Genomic DNA, 22,943 nt, shown 5'->3' on the forward strand with positions numbered 1-22,943 from the left:
TGGCAACAGTAGAGCTTAAAATCAAACATGGATCCCTTTGAGTGCAAAGCCCTAGGTGACTGCACAGGTCATCTGCCCATGAATCCCACTTTGAGAGCCACAGCAGAGGCAAAAAGACCAATACAGAGGGCACTATAACAATCAAGACGAAAAAAGATGATGGCTAAGACTGTTATCTGTTGACGTTGGCAAGGGCGAATTCAGTGGAGTGATAGAAGCAAAGATGAGAATGCAGTGGGTAACAATGTGAGTAGATCAGCATACAAGGCAGGTGTAGATAACTCTTTCAAGAAATGTGGCTGTAAAAGAAGAATGAGGGATAACTTGGTAGCTAGAAGGAAACTTGAAGGCAAGAAATATTATAATTTTTATGTAAAGAGATTTGGGACATTTAAAAGTGGGAGAGCCAGAAGAGAGGGAGAAGTAGAAAATAGAGGATAAAAAAGAGATAATCTATATGTCTAGGCTTTTAGCAGGGCAGTTAAGCTCTACAGCAAGGGCAGGGATCTTCGTTTTGCTTACTATTTTGTGCCGATTATAGCACATCAGTTTCCTAGGGCTTTTATAACAAAGTATCACAAACTGGATGGCTAAAAACAAAAAGTTGTTATCTCACAGTCCTGGAGAGTAGAAGTCTTAAAGTTGGTAGAGCCATGCTCCCTCTGAAACCTTTCTTGTCTCTTCTCAGCTTCTGGTGGTATTCAGGCAATCTATGGCATTCCTTGGCTTGCAGCTGCATAACTTCAACCTCTACCTTTATCATCACATGATGTTCTTTCTGTGTCTCTGTATTTTTTATGGCCCTCTGTTATAAAGACTGCAGTCATACTGGATTAGGACCCACCCTACTCCAGCATCACCTCATTTTAACTCACTACATCTGCAATGATCCTATTTCCATTCTGTGGTACTAGGGATTAAGACTTCAACATATCTTTTTTGGGAAGACATAATTCAACCTATAACAAACTAGGAAATTCTGTATTTGTTGAATAAATGAATGTGTTTCAGAGCACTGGAGGAGAAATTTGCCTTACCCCAGAGGACACCATTCTATTGTAGTGAGAGGGAATGAAAAACAGTGGATACAAATGAAAGCTGGTGTAAGGAAATTGTGTCATCTGACAATATCAAAATTCTCCATGAAGAGGGAGGTAAAATCATATTTTTAGGTGAGGAAAAAATTGAGATAGGGGAGAAAGGAGTGAAGAGATGTGGAGGAGAAAGGAAGTCTGAGGAACGAAAACTGACAAAGTGGCTGGGCGTGGTGGCTCATGCTTATAATCCCAGCACTTTGGGAGGATGATGCAGATGTATCACGAGGTCAGAAGTTCTAGACCAGCCTGGCCAACATGGTGAAACCCATCTCTACTAAAAATACAAAAATTAGGCGGGTGTGTTGGCACGTGCCTGTAGCCCCAGCTACTCGGGAGGCTGAGGTGGGAGAATCACTGAACCTGGGAGGTGGAGGTTGCAGTGAGCCGAGACCATGCCATTGCACTCCTGCCTGGGTGACAGAGTGAGACTCCATCTCAAAAAAAAAAAAAGAAAACTGATAAGGGAAATAAGAATTGCCTGTAGTATTGAGAGCCTGGTTGAGTTGGAGACCATAAATTTATGGTGGCATAAGTCTGTGCTGCCATGTGATTTAGGCAGCAAGGCTCAGTAATACTGGCATGTTATTGGGAAAGGCAATTGGTTGAATCAATCCATAGCTGGGGTTTTTCCAGGTAGTGTTACAGACCAATGGGTTATTCTTGCCCACTGCACAGAAAAGCCAATACAATGAGATGGCAGTGTTGCAGCTGAGAGTAATTATAGCAAGGCAACTGAATGGAAGGATGGGAGATATTTCTCAAATCTAACTCCCCGAGAATTCAGAGGCTAGGGTTTTGAAGGATAATTTGGTGGGCTGGGTCTAGGGAATGAATGCTGCTGATTGGTTAGGGATGAAATCATAGGGACATTGAAATTGTCTTTGTGACCTGAATCAGTTTCTGCATGGGGGGTGTCAGGGAATCACAGGACCCATAGAGTCAGTTCTTTGGCATGGGCCACAGGTACAGCTAGCATCTGCCAGGATGCCAAAGCCTGAAAAATATCTCAAAGACCAGTCTTAGATTTTACAATAGTAATGTTATTTATAGGAGCAATTAGGGTTACAAATCTTGTGACCTCCAGCTATGTAACTCCTGAAGAGTAAACAATTATAGAAAAGCAAGCTAGGGAACAATGGCTTGTTATCGTGTAACTGTGTCTACGTCTTCACAGAATTCAGGCCACTCCCATAATTCTAACCTTGTGGACTCTCATTAGCTTTAGGGAGGCAGTTTTGGTTCCTGAACAGTAAGGGGTTAGTTTTAAGAAGGGACTGCTGTCATCCTTACTTTAAACTATAAACTAAATTCTTCCCATAGTTAGCTTGAACTATGCCCGGGAATGAGCAAGAGTAGTTAGGCCTTGTGAAGTTAGAAGTGAGATAGAGTCAGTCATGTTAGATTTCTCTCATTGTTATAATTTTTGCAAAAGTGATTTCAGTAGTTTCCCAGGAAAGAAGACAGGGTAAAGAAGTTGGGAATATTGCATGAGAGGGCCACCGATAAACCTCGAAATTAGGCTGGATAGGAAGGGAAGTTAAAAACAAGTAGGATTTGATGTGAAATGCAGAGGTCCTTAACTTTTCATGCCATAGACCACCTTGCCAGTCTGGTGAAGCCTATTGACCCCTTCTCAAAACATGTTTAAAAATGCATAAAAGATGCTCTTCAATTTACAATGAGGTTATGTTCCAATAAACCCCATTGAAAATATTGTAAGTTGAAAATGCATTTAATATAACTAACCTACTGAACATCATAGTTTTCCTAATCTACCTTAAGTGTGTTCAGAACACTTACTTTATCTTATAATTAGGCAGAATCATCTAACGCAAAGTTAAAATGTTGAATATCTCATATGCTTTATTAAATACTGCAGTAAAGTGAAAAACAGAATGGTTGCATGCGTATTTGACCTACAGTTTCTACTGAAAATGTATTGCTTTCACTCCATTGCAAAGATAAAAAATCATAAGTTGAACCATTGTAAGTTGAGAACCATCTGTATAAGATTACAAATGAAACCCTTTACATTAAAATACAACTATCAAAATATTTAAACAAACCAAAAGTGTCCCATAGTAATATATGTGCTTCTTTGCATTAAATAACAAAATCTCTGACAGGCTTAAAGAGTATCATAATTTCTACATAGAAATAATGTAGAGGTTTACATATTTGTATCTGATCTGAACTGTAAGATATATAAAAATAGCTGTGGGTCTCAGTTCCTCTGGGAAGGTAAGAGCCTAACTCTGGTGGGCAAGTGGGCACCTTGCTCCAATTTGCAATAATTGCCTTTCTAATTTCATGGACATTAGATGCCACATGGATGAAAGAGGCAAACACCATATCCACATCACATTCTACCCCAAACTTCAGATCCTGGATGTCCTTTTCTGACATGGCAAGCAGGTCCATAGCCACCAGGAAGGTCTACACCCTTTTTGCTGCTCAAAGAGCCATGATTTTCCATTGCTATCACCAGGAGGTCAGTACCTTTCTGCTCTGACTGCAGAGAAATAAGTTATTACATCTGTAGATCTTGCTGCCCCCTTCCATACCTTACAAATGTTCTTGTAGTCCAGCCACAGGCAGTTCTCATCATAGTTTTCCATGTAGGCATTATCCAGTGTGATCTGAAGGTGGCTCCCTTCTTCAGCTCCACCTCCATGGGGACACTGCTCTGTGTGAGCCCAGTTCAGACCTCAGGCCCGTTAGTGTCCAGAGCCACAGCAACTAGCCGCTAGAGATTGGGGTCAGAAGCAAAGCTTTCCATAGTTGTGCACATGTTCCTGATGGTCTCTGCGTGGTACCCGTAAGTTCAGACAAGCCATATTAATTCCAGACTTAATCATCAACATTTCCACCAATCAGGAAGCTGGGCCGATAGTACAGATGATGCCAGTGTTCTGGGCTGTGGGGGTGGCCAGTCAGTGTTCAGGCAGCACACATGCTACAGCAGTGTGTCAGCCACCACTGTGGGCAGCTGCTGAGTCTGAAATGAAGGCCCTCCTGGCTTCACTGTGGGGCTTCCACTTGGCTTCTGAGGTCTTCCAGCGTTTTCTGGCTCAGACTACTTGCAAATGCAGAGAGGTCAGGAGCCTAGGGACGTTCACTCCTGTCCATTATATATGTTTTATTTCCAGAATGTCTATTTGATTGTTTTCATGTCATCCAAATTATTTTTGATGGTCTTTTATTTCTATATCATATACCAATGTCTTCCTTTATTTCTTTAAACATTTTAACATACTCATTTTATAATTTTTATTTAAAATTTCTGTATCTGAAGTCCTTGTGAGTCTGGTCGCGAGGTTTGAAGATTTTGCTAATTCTTATTCATGCTAGCTCAGTTCCTTGTGTGTTTTGGGTTTTTTTTTTTTTTTACTTTTAAATGTTTTTAAGTTGACATATAATTGTACATATTCACGGGGTACATACTGATGTTTCAATACATATAATGTATAGTCATCAGATCAGGGCAATTAGCACATCCACCATCTCAAACATTTATCATTTCTTTGTGTTAGGAACATTCAATATCCTCCTTCAAGTTATCTGAAAGTAAGTATTATTGTTAACTATAGTCATCCCACAGTGGTGTAGAACACTAGAACTTCTTCCTCCTACATAGCTATAATTTTATATGCTTTTTTTTTTTTCTTTTGAGATGTAGTTTTGCTTTTGTTGCCCAGGCTGGAGTGTAGTGATGCAATCTCGGCTCACCACAACCTCCGCCTCCCGGGTTCAAGCAATTCTCCTGCCTCAGCCTCCCGAGTAGCTGGAATTACAGGCATGCACCACCATGCCCAGTTAGTTTCTTGTATTTTTAGTAGAGACGGGGTTTCTCCATGTTGGTCAGTCTGGTCCTGAACTCCTGACCTCAGGTGATCTGCCCACCTTGGCCTCCCAAAGTGCCGGGATTATAGGCATGAGCCAACACACCTGGCCTTAATTTTAAATCCTTTAACAAATCTCTTCCTATCTTCCCATCTCCCATATCCCTGCCAATCTCTAGTATCCTTTGTTCTACATTTTACTTCTATGAGATCAACTTTTTTTTTTTTGAGACAAAGTCTCACTCTTGTCCCCCAGGCTGGAGTGCAATGGCTGCAAGTAACTGTAACCTCTGCCTCCTGGGTTCAAGCGATTCTCCTGCCTCAGCCTCTCGAGTAGCTGGGATTACAGGCACCCACCACCACACCCGGCTAATTTTTGTGTTTTTAGTAGAGACAGGGTTTCACCATATTGGCCAGGCTGGTCTTGAACTCCTGACCTCAGGTGATCCACCCACCTCGGCCTCCCAAAGTGCTGGGATTACAGGTGTGAGCCACCATGCCCGGCGAGATCAACTTTTTTTAGTTTCCACATGAGTGAGAATATGTGGTGTTTAACTTTCTGTTCCTGGCTTATTTCGCTTAACATAGTGTCTTCCAGTTCCATTCGTGTTACTGCAAATGACATGATGTCATCATTTTATGACTGAATAGTAGCCCATTGTGTATAGATACACACCACATTTTCCATTTTTTTTCTTTTTGAGACAGGGTCTTGCTCTGTTGCTCAGGTTGGAGTGCAGTGGTGCTATCATGGCTCACTGCATGGCTCATTGCAGCCTCAATCTCCTGGGCTCAAGTGATCCTCCCACCTCAGCCTCCCAAGGAACTGGGACTACAGGCACACACTACCGTACTTAGCTAATTTTTTAAATTTTTTATAGAGATGAAATCTTGCTATGTTGCCCAGGCTGGTTTTGAACTCCTTGGCTCAAGCAATTCTGCTTCAGCTTCCCAAAGTGCTGGGATTGCAAGTGTGAGTCACTGTGTCCAGCCTAAATTTTCTTTATCCATTTATCTGTTGTTGGACACCTAGGTTGATTTCATATCTTAGCTACTGTGAATAGTGCTGCAATAAACATGGGGATGCAGATGACTCTTTGGGAAAAAAAATAGCTGTGCTTTCTATTGGTGACAAACCCATAGACATTGCTAGTACTATTGTGGTGTACAGTTTACATTTGTTATTGAAAGAAATGCTAAATTTCAGTTAGTGTTTAGTAAAAGTATACATATTTTCCCCTGTCCAAGTTCATAGACTTCTTGAATTTTATCCATGGCTCTCTATGGGACAGTGGAATCCCAGGTAAAAAAGACTGAAGTGGAGGGAGAAAGTGGAGGAAGTCAAAGAACTGATACACCAAATTGTCTGGACATTGACATGTAAATATTAGAAATAGATATTACAGAACAGAGCCACGAACCTGGTCCCAAACTCTTCAAAATTAATAAGGGGCAGTAACCCCAAAGTAAGAAAATGATAGCCTCGAAGTAAGACAAAAGATGACAAGCCAGGTGGCATGAACATGAAAAGATCAGGGGGTTTTACATAAAGATGGAGGAGTAATTGTTAAGAAGTGGCAGTAAGGAGGCTGGGCACGGTGGCTCACGCCTGTAATCTCAGCACTTTGGGAGGCTGAAGCGGGCAGATCACTTGAGGTCAGGAGTTCAACACTAGCCTGGCCAACATGGTGAAACCTTGTCTCTACTAAAAATATATAAATTAGGTCGGGCATGGTGGCTCATGCCTGTAATTGCAGCACTTTGGGAGGCAGAGGCAGGTGGATCACTTGAGGTCAGGAGTTCAAGACCAGCCTGGCCAACATGGTGAAACCCCATTTCTACTAAAAATACAAAAATTAGCTGGGTGTGGTGGCACACGCCTGTAATCCCAGCTACTTGGGAGGCTGAGGCAGAGAATCGCTTGAACCTTGGAGGTGGAGGCTGCAGTGAGCCGAGAGCGTGCCACTGCACTCCAGCCTGGGCAACAGGGCAAGACTCCATCTCAAAAAAATAAAATAAAATAAAAAATAAATAAATAAAAATACATACATTGGCTGGTTGTGGTGACATGCATCTGTAATCCCAGCTACTAGGGGGGCTGAGGCATAAGAATTGCTTGAACCTGGGAGCCAGAGGTTGCAGTGAGCCGAGATTGTGCCACTGCCCTCCAGCCTGGGTGACAGAGTGAGACTCTGTCTCAAAAAAAAAAAAAAAAAAAGAAAAAAAAAGTGGCAGTGCGGAGCAAGGAAGATACTAACCTTAACTTCATACCTGAGGGAGGAAGCAAGCTGCAGCAAGAGAAAGCAGTACCCTAAGGAAGGAAGAATCAGATTTTAATTAGGGCAAGGAGGTGGAAGAAATGCATGCACACAAAAAAATGATCGAGGATATAGGGGTAGTTTCTTATCCCTGTAGACTGTGCAGTGGAAAGATTGAGAGAGAGAGGGCCATGTTGGGGGGTAGTGTAGACTAGAATGGCTGCAAATGGATATGAGGGGATAGATTACCAGAGAGGTTTAATTTTTTAATGGTAATATAAACCCACTAGCTAGAGATTATTCTACTGTCCAGAGATAACCAGTGTACCATTAAACATTTGGACTACTTATTGCCATAAACTTTGTCATCATGATAAAATTAAAGGCAACCTAAATTTCTAAAATTGATTAAATAACCATTTAATATCTACAAAAATAAAATGCAGCCAGGCGCATTGGCCCACACCTGTAATTGTAGCACTTCGGGAGGCCAAGGCAGGTGGATCACTTGAGGCCAGGAGTTCGAGACCAGTCTGGCCAACATGATGAAACCCCATCTCTACTAAAAATACAAAAATTAGCTGGGCATGGTGGCACGCACTGCAGCCTGGGCAACCAAGTGAGACTCTGTCTCAAAAAAAAAATTAAAAAATAATCGAGGCACTGTGGCTCACGCCTGTAATCCCAGCACTTTGGGAGGCCGAGGTGGGCAGATCTCAAGGTCAAAAGATTGAGACTATCCTGGCCAACATAGCGAAACCTTGTCTCTACTAAAAATACAAAAATTAGCTGGGCATGGTGGCGCATGCCTGTAGTCCCAGCTACTCGGGGGGCTGAGACAGGAGAATCGCGTGAAACCGGGAGGCGCAGGTTGCAGTGAGCCGAGATCACACCACTGCACTCCAGCCTGGCAACAGAGTGAGACTCTGTCTCAAAAAAAAAAAAAGAATAAAAAAAGAATAAAAAATATGCTCTCAATATTGCCAATGAAAAGAATGAGTAGGAGAATTTTTAATAATGTTGAAAATTGTCATGATAGAAATGAAATGAGCTGGGTGTGGTGGCCCTCGCCTATAGTCCGATTTACTGGGGAGGCTGAAGCCAAGAATTGCTTGAGCACTGGAGTTCGAGGCCAGCCTGGGTTACATAGCAAGATCCTGTGTCTAAAATAAATAAATATTTTTAAAAAAAGAATATTAAATGAAAGGAATCAGGATGACAAACTGTATATAATTCAAATTTTATTAAAATTTATATCTGCATAGAAAAATACATCAAAAATTATATAACAGTTACTTCTGAGTGGTGGGATTATAAGTTATTTTAATCTTCATATCTTCCTTATTTTCACATTTCATCTCTTTTATATATCTTTTTATAATTTTTATAGGTTAAAAAATAGAGCCTTTAGGAAATTAGATACAGTCAAACACCTCAAAACCTCATGTCTAAAAATTGAAAATGTATACTTTACTTACTCTGGAGGTATATATTCTCTAGAATAATTTTTTATTAAAGTTAAAATGTGATAAATAATTTAAATACCAAGAAAATGGTTAACAGAAAACTGTGTAGGACACAGTTTCTCTTATTTGGATTTCACTGGATCTCTCAAGCTTAATAGGTTGTATTTATTCTTTATTTTTGAGACAGGGTCTTGCTCTGTTGCCCAGGCTAGGATGCAGTGGCACAAACACAGCTCACTGCAGCCTTGACCTCCTGGACTTCTTGCACCTCAGCCTCCCAAGTAGCTGGGACCACAGACTTGTGCTACCATGCTTGGCTAATTTTTAAAATTTTCACAGAGGCGGGTCTCACATTGTGTTGCCCAGGCTGGCCTTGAATTCCCATGCTCAAGTGATCCTCCCACCTTGGCATCCCCAAGGGCTGGCATTATAGACATGATCCGCCGTGCCTGGCCAGTTGTATTTATTCTATGTTAAATAGAATGGTCAAATAAATTTAAGGTTCTATTATATGAATCATCCATTAACCATAAATCTACAAAGAACATTAACATAGTTTTTGAGCATATTGTACTTCCTGAAATATGACTGTTTAGTAAGATAGGCAATAATACAATGGACAAGACTGATATCACTAGTTGATAGAAGTGTTTACTGTGTACAGTTGACCCTCTATTTTTTATTTTTTTTGACGGAGTTTTGCTCTTGTTGCCCAGGTTGGAGAGCAGTGGTGTGATCTGGGCTCACTGCAACCTCTGCCTCTCGGATTCAAGCGATTCTTCTGCCTCAGCCCCTGGAGTAGCTTGGATTACAGGCGTGCACCACCATGCCCAGCAAATTTTTTTGTATTATTAGTAGAGATGGGGTTTTACCATGTTGTCCAGGCTGGTCTCAAGCTTCTGACCTCACGTGATCCACCCACCTTGGCCTCCCAAAGTGCTGGGATTACAGGCGTAATCCAGGCCGACCCTCTATATCTGTGGGTTTCATGTCCATGGATTCAACCAACTGCAAAACAAAAATACTAGGAAAAGAACAATTAAAAATAACAGTACGACAATAAGAAATGACAAAAATACAGCAACTATTTACAACATAGCATTTTACATTGTATGTATTTGTTTTTTTGTGTGTGTTTTTTTTTTTTTTTTTTTTTTGAGACCAGAGACCAGAGACCAGGTCTTGCTCTATCACCCAGCAGCAGCTGCAGTGGAGTGGTGTGATCTTGGATCACTGCAACCCCTGCCTCCAGGACTCAAGCAATTCTCCCACGTCAGCCTCCTGAGTAGCTGGGATTACAGGCGCGTGCCAGCATGCCTGGCTAATTTTTTTATTTTTATTTTATTTGAGACAGTCTCGCCCTGTCACCCAGGCTATAGTGCAATGGTGCAGTCTCAGCTCACTGCAACCTCTGACTCCCGGGTTCAAACAATTCTCCTGCCTCAGCCTCCCGAGTAGCTGGGATTACAGGTGCCTGCCACCATGCCCAGCTATTCGTTGTATTTTTAGTAGAGACAGGGTTTTACCATGTCGGCGAGGCTTGTCTCACACTCCTGACCTCGTTGGCCTCCCAAAGTGCTGGGATCACAGGCATGAGCCACCACACCAGCCTAATTTTTGTATTTGTAGAGTTGGGGTTTCACCATGTCACGCAAGCTAGTCTCGAACTTCCGGACTCAAGCAATTTGCCTGCTTTGGCCTCCCAAAGTAGTGGGATTACAGGCATGAGCCACTTCGTCTGGCCACATTGTATTAGGTATTGTAAGTACTCTAGAGATGAAAATTACTTAAATTACAATCATGCACAGTATAATTACCTTTTATGGCCAAAGATGGACCTCATACATGATAGTGGTTCCATAAGATTACAATGCACTATTTTTACTGTATCTTTTTTATGTTTAGATGCATGTATACTTACTATTGTTTTACACTTGTCTACAGTATTCAGTACAATAACATACTGTACAGGCTTGTACATATATATATACACACATATATCTCAAACCATCCTTTGCTGGCATTAAACTCCCCAGCTGTAAGTTCTTCACCTTGCCAAGTGCAGTGGGAGCACTCCAGCACTTTGGGAGGCTGAGGTGAGAGGATCACTTGAGTCCAGGAATTTGAGACCAACCTGGGTAACAGAGAGAGACCCTGTCTCCACGTAAAAAGGAAAAAAAAAAAAGCCAGTTGTGTGTGGTGGCATGCACCTGCTAGTTGCAGCTACTTGGGAGGCTCCTGGGCTCAAGTCATCTGTGTGTCTTGGCCTCCCAAAGTGCTGGAATTATAGGTGTGAGCCACCACTCCCTGCCGTGCTGGTTTTTTTGTTTTTGTTTTTTTTTTTGTTTGTCTTTTGTTTTTTTTTTTTTTTTTGAGATGGAGTCTTCACTCTGTGGCCCAGGCTGGAGTACAGTGGTGCAATCTTTGCTCACTGCAACCTCTGCCTCCTGGGTTCAAGCGATTCTCCTGCCTCAGCCTCCTGAGCAGCTGGGATTATAGAAGCCTGCCACCACGCCTGGCTAATTTTTGTATTTTTAGTAGATATGGGGTTTCACCATGTTGGTCAGGCTGGTCTCAAACTCCTGACTTCGCAGATCACATATTTTTTTAACTGAAGGGATCTGATGGACTTAACTTATTCGAACGTAGTGGCTCACAATGTTGTGTTTACTGATATGCATAGAAACACCCAATTTTATTAACAGTTATAGCTAATGCATAATGACAAGCGCTATATTAAACATTTTATATGCATTATTTCTTTTCTTGTTCTTCTTTTTTTTTTCTTTTAGATGGAGTCTCCATCTGTCACCCAGGTTGAAGTGCAATGGCACGATCTAGGCTCACTGCAACCTCCACCTCCCAGGTTCAAGTGATTCTCCTGTCTCAGCCTCCCGAGTAGCTGGGATTACAGGTACCTGCCACCATGCCCGGCTATTTTTTGTATTTTTAGATTTTTAGTAGAGATGGGGTTTCACCATGTTGGCCGGGCTGGACTTGAACTCTTGACATCCAGTGTTCTGCCCACCTCAGCCTCCCAGAGTGCTGGAATTACAGGCGTGAGACACCTCATCTGGCCTGCATTATTTCATTTAATGCATGTAAAGTGTCTCTAAAGCATATGCTCTGACTGGAATACCCTGAATTTAATCACAAAGAGAACATATGAGAGCACTGAAGAGTCATGAAGACATTATATATCTATATGGACAGGTGGGCTACGTTCGTGGCAGCAGGAAACGGCCCTGTTCTGTTACAGCACTAGCCAGAACACAATAAAACCAAATTATGAAGAAATACAATATCTTATGTTAGAAATTAAATCAACTTAAAAAATTCACAGATTAAAAAAATTTTATTCTATAAATTTCAAACATGTACAAAAATAGAGAAAGAGTATAATAAACTCTCAAGAGCCCATCATCCAACATTAACAATTATCAACTTCAGGCTAATCTTGTTTCATTTCTACCCTTCAACCACTTCCTTTGTTTTCTGTATTATTTTGAAACAAATCTCAGACATCAAATCATTTCATCCATAAATAACTCAGTATACATGTCTAAAAGATACAGCCTCTTTAATAACAAAAAGAGCCACAATGCCATTATCACACCTAACAAAGTCCCAATTATTTTTTAATACATGAAATGCCTGTGTTTAAACATGTATCTCATAAATTCATTTTTTTAAACAATACTGAATGAGAATCCAGCTGTGATGCAAACATTGAGAATGTTGATATATCTTTTCAGTTTCTTGATTTATAGGTTACCCATTCATCTCGTTTGGTTGGTTTCTTTCCTTGCAATTTATTTGTTATAGAAATCATTTGTAGAGTTTTTCATAGTCTGGATTTTGCTGATTGTATCTTTGTAATGTAGTTTAACATATTTCTTTGTCATCTGTAAATTAGTAATTATATCCAGAGGCTTTATCAAATTCATATTCATTTTTGTTGTTTTCAGACAAGAGCATGAAACAGGCAGTGGCAAATTCTTTCTTCAGGGACATATAATATCTCATCACCTCTTTTTTGGATGTTCGCAGTCACTGATATTTATTGCCTATATATTAATTCATTAGAATGTTGCAAAATGATGATCTTCTAATTATGCCAATCTTTTTTCATTGTTAACTGGAATATGTCAATAAAGACAAACTTTTTATCACCTTTTATTTGGTTATGTCAGTACAGTTGGTATTGGAAAGTCCCTTTATTTGCAGTTCTGAAACTGATGATTAGCATCCTTTAACACCTATATTAAATTCAGTTTTTAAAAGTATCATTCTGAATTCATAGATTTGAAGACATATTATGTCTTTTTCTCTATTTTTTCTCTATTACACCTCAATAATAGTCAAATTTTCCATCTTTGGAAAGTGAGAGACTCTCCAAGTTAACTCCTGAGTTCCCTTTTTTTTTTTTTGAGATGGATCTCCCTCTGTCACTCAGGCTGGAGTACAGTGGCGAGATCTTGGCTCACTGCAACCTCCGCTTCCCAGGTTCAAGCAATTCTCCTGCCTCAGTCTCCTGAGTAGCTGGGATTATAGGCACCCGATGCCATGCCCAGCTAATTTTTGTATTTTTAGTAGAGATGGGGTTTCACCATGTTGGCCAGGCTGGTCTCGAACTCCTGACCTGAAGTGATCTGCCTGTTTAGTAATCCTCGCTGGGATTACAGGTGTGAGCCACCGCGCTTGGCCTCCTGAGTTCTTTTAACACAACTCCAGCAGTCTTGCTACCTGTTATAGCAACGTACAACAAGCTCATCTTGTATATTTCCTGTCTCAGATCTGCTTCCTTTTAGTGGTAAGTGGTATTTAGAGGCCACAATCTGGGCCCTAGGGGTAGGGTTCATAGATTTTGATGTGTATGAATCATACTTGGAGTTTCTGTGTTTTCTTTCACAGTGGTTCCCATTTGACTAAGAGTGAAATCCTTTCAATGACCCATTAAGCCCTACATAAGCTGCATGCCTTGCTTCCTTTCTCACTATGCATGCTCCTTCCCATGGGCCACTGCTATGGAAATGCCTTTTTCCCAGATATATGCACAGATCAATCTCTCACCCTCTCTCTGTTAGGTGAGAGATTGAGCTATGTGCATATCTAAATCTCTGCTTAATTAATCTCAACTTTTCATTGAAGCCTATTCTGTCAACCCCATTTACTTCAATTGCCTCTCAGATGAGAGAATCCCCATTTGAAACTGCAATACTAATTATCTCCCCAAACCCACTCCCAATGTCTCATATTCTATTTTTTCTGTGTCATTTCTCATTTTTAACATAGTTTATAATTTATTTATTATATAATGTCCTTCTCCTCTTCCTACAATGTAAGCTCCACAAGGGCAGAGGTTTTTGTTTGGTTCACTACTGTATCTCTAGTGCCTAGGATAGTACCTATACATGGTAGGCATTCAGGATATTTGTTCAATGAACAAATGAATGCAAACCTTAGTATATTTCTGAATCATCATACATGTAGTCTATCAGTATGGTTCAATCTCCCGAGGAACAGATTGAATTGAAAGCAAACAATATCCTTCAAGAAAGTGAGCTATATCAACATGTGGGGACAAGTCCATGAATTTCAAAACTATCCTGACATTTCTGGGCATGTGGCCAAACTCTGAACAATGTTTGTGTCCCTCCCTCTCTCCTTCCCTCCCTCCCTCCCTTCCTTTCTCTTTTTCTTTCTCTCCCTTCCTCCCTTTCTCTCTCTCTTTCTCTTTTCTCTCTTTCTTTCTCTTGAGATGGGGTCTTGCTGTGCCTAGGCTGGTCTTAAACTCCTGGGCTTAAGCGATTCTCCTGCCTCAGCTCTGGAGTAGCTGGGATTACAGGTGCGTGCCACCAAGCCAGGCTAATTCTTGTATTTTTAGTAGAGATGGGGTTTCACCATGTTGGCCAAGCTGGTCTCGAACTCCTGACCTCAAGTGATCTGCCCGCCTCAGCCTCCCAAAGTGCTGGGATTACAGACGTGTGCCACCACACCCGGCTGCTCTTTTCTGTTTTTTAAGGGCTAGTCAGTCAGTATACATTCACTTTTGAAAAAGAAACATAACATAAACTCAGAATCTCCATCAGTAATGAAATTCAAGTCAGAATTACAATGTATCTCAAGGAGTACACCTTACTATTGCTCCAGAGTAGTTTAGTGTGTTTAATGCTTATGTTCTCATTGAAGCAATTAAACTAATCAACTATTAGCAACAATTCCCAAACTGTACTTTTGTTAGTTTTTATTTATTTTGTTCTTTGAGACGGAGTCTTGCTCTGTCACCCAGGCTGGAGTGCAGTGGCATGATCTTGGCTCACTGCAACATCTGCCTCCTGGGTTCAAGCAATTCTCCTGCCTCAGCCTCCCGAGTAGCTGGGATTACAGGCGTGTGCCACCACACCAGGCTAATTTTTGTATTTTTAGTAGAGATGGGGTTTCACCATGTTGGCCAAGCTGGTCTCAAACTCCTGACCTCAAGTGATCTGCCTGCCTCGGCCTCCCAAAGTGCTGGGATTACAGGCATGAACCACTGTGCCGGCCTTAATCAACTACTTTTATACAAAGGTACAGGTTGGGGCCGGGTGCTGTAGCTCACGCCTGTAATTCCAACACTTTGGAAGGCTGAGGCAGGCAGATCACAAGGTCAAGAGATCGAGACCATCCTGGCCAACATGGTGAAACCCTGTCTCTACTAAAAATACAAAAATTAGTTGGGCGTAATGGTATGCGCCTGTAGTCCCAGCTACTCGGGAGGCTGAGGCAGGAGAATCACTTGAACCTGGAAGGCAGAGGTTGCAGTGAGCTGAGATGGCACCACTACACTCCAGCCTGGCGACAGAGCACAACTCTGTCTCAAAAAAAAAAAAAATGGTTGATTAAAATTATTTGGTATAGGTGTGGCCGCTCACATCAATAATCCCAGCTACTCAGGAGGCTGAGGCAGGAGGACCACTTGAGGTCTGTAGTTCAAGACCAGCTTGGGGTACACAGTGAGCTGTCATTTCATTGCTTAAAAAAAGAAAAGTGTCTTGGTGAGGAGACTCACACTTGTAATCTCAGCACTTATGGAGGCCAAGCTGGAAGGATCACTTGAGGTCAGGAGTTTAACAGCAGCCTGGGCAACATAGTGACACCCCATCCCTACAAAAAGTAATACAAATCAGCTGAGCTTGGTGGCACATGCTGGAGGATCTCCTGGTTATTTGGGAGGCTGAGTGGGAGGATCCCTTCAGCCCAAGAGTTCAAGGTGGCAGTGAGCTATGATTAGGCCACTGCATTCCAGCCTGGGTGACAGAGTGAGAACCTGTCTCTAAAAGAATTAATGATGATAATAATAATGATAATGTTATTTGGCCTATATTTTTGTTACTGCTCATATCCATATTTTTAATGTACTCAATGTGTTTTTATTGATGGCATGGTCTTCAGTTATGAAAAATATGGATATGAGCATAATAAAGACACAGTGCAAATAACTTTAAATAACTTTTTCGTTTTTTTTTTTTTGAGAAAGGGTCTCACTCTTGCCCAGCTAGAGTGCAGTGGCACAATCATAGCTCACTGCAGTCTTGAACTCCTGGGCTCAAGCAATCCTCCCATCTCAGCCGCCATGTAGTCAGATCCTTCAAGTAGCCCAGCTAATTTTTTAACACTTTGTAGAGATGGTCTTGCTATGTTGCCCACTGGTCTCAAATTCCTGGCTTCAAGCAATCTTCCCACTTTGGCCTCCCAAAGTACTGGGAGTTTACAGGCATGAGCCACTGCACCTGGCCTAATCAACTATTTCTGTACAAAGGACAATTTGGGGTTTGTTGCTAATAGTTGGTCACTTTAACTGCATCAATAAGAACATAGGCATAAAACACACTAAATTTCTCAAGGGCAATAGCAAGGTGTGTTCTTTGGGGTATAATCTAAATTCTGACTTTTGAATCTCATCACTGATAATGATTCTGGGCTTACATTATACTTCTTTTTGGGGTATTCAGAATATGAATTTTGGGGGTATATAGTCAGGCCACAACAGCTTCCAAATTTTCTCATTTCTATCTCCTTTGGAGAATTTAAATCACACCACCAGTGCCACCCTAAAAAAACATGTTGAACTCCATTCCAGTAGATATTTTATGGATGCCATTACATTGTCCTAGGCACCAAGTTTAAAGAGAGATTAAAGTGAAGTCTCTGCTTTAGAAGAAGTGACACTCCAGGTCCAGAAGGGAGAAACCAATAATCACAACATGTTATACGACTCATTCCGTAGTATAATTGGAGAGGGGCTTATTCTACCTTGTTTTCAACAACACATTTCTATAGCACATCTGATCCTCTGTCATTACCTGTGACAATTTTCCAGCCCTCTCCTGCTTTTTTTTTTTTTCCTTCCCTGATCAGCTTGGGATTACAAGGTCAATACAGTAACTTTAGCACTTTTACCTGCATCCTCAGTACTCTTGGCCCATTATTCCTCTGCTCCTCCTGGTCAGTTTATCCCTGATTTTGGATTAATCCAGTTTATCTGCTTTCTGATCCCAAGGAGATAAGCACCACACAATACTGAAGAAATATGCTGATTATCTTTGTTAAAATTGGTGGTTTTCAGCCTCAGCTGATACTTTATCAATGCTAGGCAAATTTATAACTTGTCCATGGTCAGCTCCATTTTCTCCAAATCTGCAGTGTCTGATGAAAAAGCCTTATCATACTTCCTAAATTCCTCATCTTATTCTCTCCTGAAGATCACTTCGTCTGTTACTTTGCAAAGTCATGATCAGACACTAACTTCTTCAGTTTTCATGTTGACCAATGGTCTGTATTAAATCCAAGGCAATTTCCAGCAAGTTTTGCTTGGTTCTTATCCTTCTTTTTCACTCCAGGCATCCTTGGTTTTCTACTTAGTTTCTGTTCCTAACAAATATGGCCCTTGAACTTGGCAGCAGATTCCTGCATCCTGATTTTTGTCTCTTGGCACAAATTATTCTCTAGGATTTGAATAAACCTGGAATGTCCTAATCCTGAAAGGCCACAGGGTTCAACTCTTGGACTTCTTTTTTCTCTATTGGTGATCTCATCTAATCTTATGGCTTTAAATATGCCTTCCATATGTTGATGACTCCCAATTTTCTTTAGTCAGACCTCTCCTCTGAACTGTGGACCTCTATATCTAACTGCCTACTCAAAAATCCCAATTTGAATATCATGTGCTATTTAAACTTAACATGTTCAAAATCAAGCCAACAAAAGAATATTTTTGGGAGTGAGGGATATAGTCATTATCTTGATTGTGTTGACGGTTTCATGAGTATATTCCTATGAAAAAACCCATCAAATTGTATATTTTTAAATGTACACATTTTTGTACATCAGTTATACTCACTACAGGAGGCAAGAACAGTTTCCTGATCTCAGTGAAGTGATGCACATTTGTAAATTATTATTGCCTTCAAATAATAGATTTTTTTGCGTATTCTGAAGTGCCCTTTCCATTGCTCTTTTGAAGAGAACTACAATAAATGAAGTAACAAGAAAGATAAAGTTCTCAAATAGGTTGGACTGGATTGTACTTGATTTGGGATTCTGATTAAACCCGCATAACTCTGACAAACTCAGCTATATGGCATGCTGAGACCTCAGCAGTGGAATAGTAGTACAGGGAGGAGACCAGGACTCATGAGAGTAAGACAAGGAGTCTGGTTCTCATACTGAAAATGTATCCTCTTCTGCCCCAAGATGCTCTCTACAAGATGTTACTCTACAGGGTGGAGTAAGTGGCAACATTCAGACAGTTAAGTCGTGTATACTAATATATACTTATAACTAAGTACTGTAAGTATTGTTTGGATCCAGAACCAAGCTTTTGGAAAGGTAGGAAGGAGGGTCCCACTCCCATTAAAGGACTGGCAAAAGATAAACAGGTTATTCTAGTAGGCTGATTCAAACAAAGGCTCTAATCCCAACTGGGGAACTGTTACAAAAACCACGAAAACAGCTAAAAGCTCTTTCACACACACAGGGCAGTGAGGATTGATGTTAGTTCACAGGACACTTAACTGGGGAGCCAAGCACAGTGGATATTGGGTTTCTGGCAATAGAACTAATTTTAGAAAGCACCAAATGGTAGGTTTGAGCTTACTGTATTTTAAGATTACCTGGAAGCCTGGTGTAAGGCAGAGGAAAATTCCTGTTGGCTGAAGTCACTAAAGTCAGACACGTAAATTATCTTTCAACTTCTGAAACCAATCAGAATCAAGCATATCCCAGTCTATTATAGTCAAGCTCCTTAAGGATCTTTTTTTTTTTTTAGCCTGGTCTGTTGCCCAGGATAGAGGATAGAGGTGCAATTATAGCTGATTGCAGCTTCAACCTCCTAGGTTCAAGTGATCCTATCTCAGCCTCCCGAGTAGCTGGAACAAGCACACGTCACCACACCCAGTTAATTTTTTTATTTGTAGAGATGACAACTTGCTGTTTCCAGGCTGGTCTCTTCCTGGGCTCAAGCAGAGTGCTGGGATTACAGGCATGAACCACTGCACCTGGTCCCAAGCAGCAGCTAGGCTCTGGAGGGTAAACTTATGCAACTGATCTTAACCAATATTGCCTGAGTTTTTAGGAGGCTATTACAGACTGACAGCCTCCTGTGTGATTAGAAATTGCCATCAAGGAGTCAGTAACTGAAACTGAGCTTTCAATTCAAGTTAAACCTTTTTGGATCTGACTCTCATTACAGGAATAATCTTACATTTGTAACTTCCTTGCTCAAGAATCTTAAGGGTATTTATAACATCTCAGTTTTCTGTCCTACACCTATCCACCCTGTTGGTACCCAAATCCTCAATATTTGTCTCAGTCTCTGACCCATACTGTCTTTGCTCAGTTATTTCTTAGGCCTATTGTCCCAACATGTGTGCTGGTTTAGACTCAAATCCACTTGTTCTATTTTCAAGAATTCTTCATAGCTTGACTTTTCCTTGGCATCTTGTGCCACTATTGACAAAATGGTGTTTTATTTCAGGAGTCTTGGCAGAGCCTAGCACAGGCCAGTGCATATAAATGTGGAGTAATTTCGATAATGTGACATATTAAAAGATCTATTGGGAGGCAAGGGAGGTAGAAGGAGCTACAGGAAAAGCGGTCAGAGGGCTCCAAAGCAAAATAGTCTATTTCACAACTTTGTCTTGTTTGCCAGCTTTAACAAAAGGGTAATGGCACTCTTCCTTGAAAATTGGAATCTCAATAGTCTTTTACCACATACTGCATAACATTAAGTGCCTGGCCTTATTCTAGGCACTCTTGAACTAATGAAACACAGATCCTAAAATTTTATGCAGAAGTTGCGGGAGGGGGAGAAAGAATGATTAACAAGAGTTTTAAGTACAGCAGGTAAGGGCATCGGAGATCAAGGGTATAAATATAAACGCAAGCAATGCTTTCACTGCCATCTTACACACACTACCTTCATAGTGAAGGTGCATTTTCTATCTCCAAATGTTACAGGCCTAAGGCTTCTCTCTTATTTGGTAGTATCAGATAGTATTATGTAACCCATCCTGCCAAATGACCTCTTCCTAGATTTTAGCAAGCCTGAATGTCTTTACCAGATTGTTTTATCAGTGACCTTCCCTCATGACCATACTTAATAAACTGCTATTATTGTTCTATTGTGCTCCTTATTTTCTGTATCTCATTCCCCCATTTCTCAACTTAGGCATCCAGGCTTTCAAAATTATAGTTACATCAAAACTAAATATTCCATGATTTGCTTAGTAACAATTACTTTTAATTCCTGTCTCTCCACTCTTACACTGATCCAAAAACCCTTACATTGTACCCTGCACAAACCCGAAACAGTCATTCAGAGTAATTTGATTACAAGGCTGGTTAGTGGATATTCCATTTAACGCTCCCCATGTTATTTCAGGACCTATTTAAAAGTAATAACAAAAAGCAACATAATCCAAAATTACATGTTTTATTTTCATGTTTGTAAAACGAAGAGCTTTTTTCTGGATGGTTCTCTCATCAGCTTTTCACACAACAGTCAAGTAAACCTCGTGGCACTAGCCCTGGAAAAGGAAAAACACGAGATTCTTAGAAGGCTACCAACATTACAACAGCTTATGTAAAAGCATTAAAAAAAAAAAAAAAGTATTGTCCTTATAACGGTCCATCTCAGAAGCCAGATCCGTAAAAGTTTTTTTTTTTTTCAACAGAAGTTCAGGTTCGGGATAAGATCATCACAGATAAGACCATGGACACCATATTCACTAATCGCTAAGCAAACAGAAAAACTCCACTTACAGAAATCGTTGCAACTTTGGAACTTCCAAGACAATTTGGCCTCTATCAATGGGCAGACAGCGACCCTCACTGTTGGCAGAAAAAAAAAACCCCAGGATTTTATAACACAAGTGTTATAAAATCACGGCAACAAAATTTACTCCACCTCTGAATTACTGGTCTTAATCTCAGAAGCCGAATCCGTACTTATTTTTCTTCAGGTTATCAGCTTCGGGATAGGTTTCATCATTGATTAGACCAATCAGACCTTGTACACGTACACACAATACATTAAAGTGCACTTCTGTGACACTGACCATAACCAAGGTAAAGCTAAAAGGCAAGTATTATAGTACAAATACTACAGAACTTTTAAGCCATACAACCTACTTCAAAATGAAGCTGCTAGTCAGTGACATCCGACATTCATTATCTTCACTGGCTACTCGTCCACACTCAGAATGCTGTTCAATGACAAAACTAATTTGGTTTAGTCTAGGCGTGGATTAAATGCTATGCTCAATCATAAAGTACTAAAACAAAACATACCTGTGAAGAGTGTCAGGTTTTAACCAAGCGATTTTCCATTAAATATTCTCCGAGATGTTCTGGAATTTTTTTCGTGTATCTAACAAAAAAAAGTAAATTTCAAACGATCCAACAGTTCTTATTCCCGTAAATCAACAGGTTTACTCCTTTAGTTTGAAAACTAAGGGTAACTAAGCTCTTACCTTTGCATCTTCACAGACCTGCTCCGCTGTGCCACTGAAGACAGGGCCATTGTTCCTGCGGGAAATCGGTATTTAAGCATTCTCGCAGAAATGTCACACTCCAAGGTGTTTTTCCACACAAAACGCTTCCCCTTCATTAATCCGAACTGCACACAACGCCGCCTTCGAACAGCTCAGTCTCAATACAGGGTCGAGGCTTCCCATTTTAAAACAACGCCGACGAAAGGCCTTCGCCATTTTAGCAAAGGCCCCTTGCTCTCAAAACTAACCCTCCGCCCCAATTAAGGTGGTTTTTCCGCCGCCGCTCAGGCACATGCCGGAGGCCAGCAAGCTCGGCGCCCGTGGCCGATCAGCGGTCTCCTCGCGCCAAAACTCGGAGCCTGTGGCCGTCACGACTCAACCTCAGTACATGTGGCGGTCCGGCCGCACGTTTCCCACGTGCAAGCTTTCAACTCTCAGCACTATAAGTTCACTAAGATGGCTTCACAAGATTAAAGCTCTTAACTCGGCCTGCTCCACCATCTTTTGCTCGGGTACTAGCCCACAACACCCACTCACCTACCACACGACTAAACCGCCGCGAAGGCCGACGACGTAAAAGACCGAGGTGCACGGCCAGTAGCTCCTTATATAGCCTCCCGGAGTCAGAACGAGGCCGTCCCGCCCTCTCGCACCTATTGGACATGGAAGTAGACAGGGGTGTGGTCGCGAATTAGCGGGAGCGCGCGCGGCGGCTCTTCTGAGGCCCGTTCCGCGTTGTGGCGCGCCCGCCGCAGGCCGGCCGCGCTCCCGGCCATTTCCCGGCGCGCGCCCGCAGGCGCACTGCGAAGCGTCGCTTGCGAGTCTGGTGGCCGATTTGGCCCTACGTGGCGCGGGTGTGGCGCCAGAATTCAAACAGCTGCAGTTGGAAACGACGCTTTCGCCTGCCACAAGCCAAGTCCGTCCAGGACAGATTGGGTCCGAGAGTGGACACAAGTTTTGCAGCGCAGGGCGGCCTCAGCTTAGGACCGATTCGAGAAGCTGCGCTGGCTGGCCGGAGCTGGGCTGTAGCGGGCCCCCAGCGGAGGCCGCCAGAGGAGCGGGCGAGCCCTGGCCGCAGCACTCCGGGAAAGGGCAGTCTCCCTCAAACAGCGAACGTGAGGTTCAATACTCCATTTCGCAGAGGAGAAAACTGAGGCTTAAAACAGCCAGGTAATTTGCCTAAGGTCACACAGCTGAAATGCTTTGCTAATTTTTAATTTCTTTGTACTCAATTAGTTATATTGAA

At 41.6% G+C, this 22,943-nt stretch overlaps 2 non-coding genes and 1 pseudogene across 2 annotated transcripts; all 3 read right to left on the reverse strand.

Annotated features, from left to right (window-relative positions):
* Positions 1 to 2,942: 2,942 nt before the first annotated feature.
* LOC100580344 lies at positions 2,943 to 21,913 on the reverse strand (annotated as a pseudogene).
* On the reverse strand, positions 20,835 to 20,911 carry LOC115834556. The gene has a single exon (XR_004029496.1). It is a non-coding gene; the product is annotated as a small nucleolar RNA SNORD50 (small nucleolar RNA).
* Positions 21,131 to 21,200, reverse strand: LOC115834557. Its single transcript, XR_004029497.1, has one exon. It is a non-coding gene; the product is annotated as a small nucleolar RNA SNORD50 (small nucleolar RNA).
* Positions 21,914 to 22,943: the final 1,030 nt, after the last annotated feature.

This window comes from Nomascus leucogenys, chromosome 3, assembly GCF_006542625.1.
Source record: "Nomascus leucogenys isolate Asia chromosome 3, Asia_NLE_v1, whole genome shotgun sequence".
In the NCBI taxonomy this organism is placed as follows: domain Eukaryota; kingdom Metazoa; phylum Chordata; class Mammalia; order Primates; family Hylobatidae; genus Nomascus; species Nomascus leucogenys.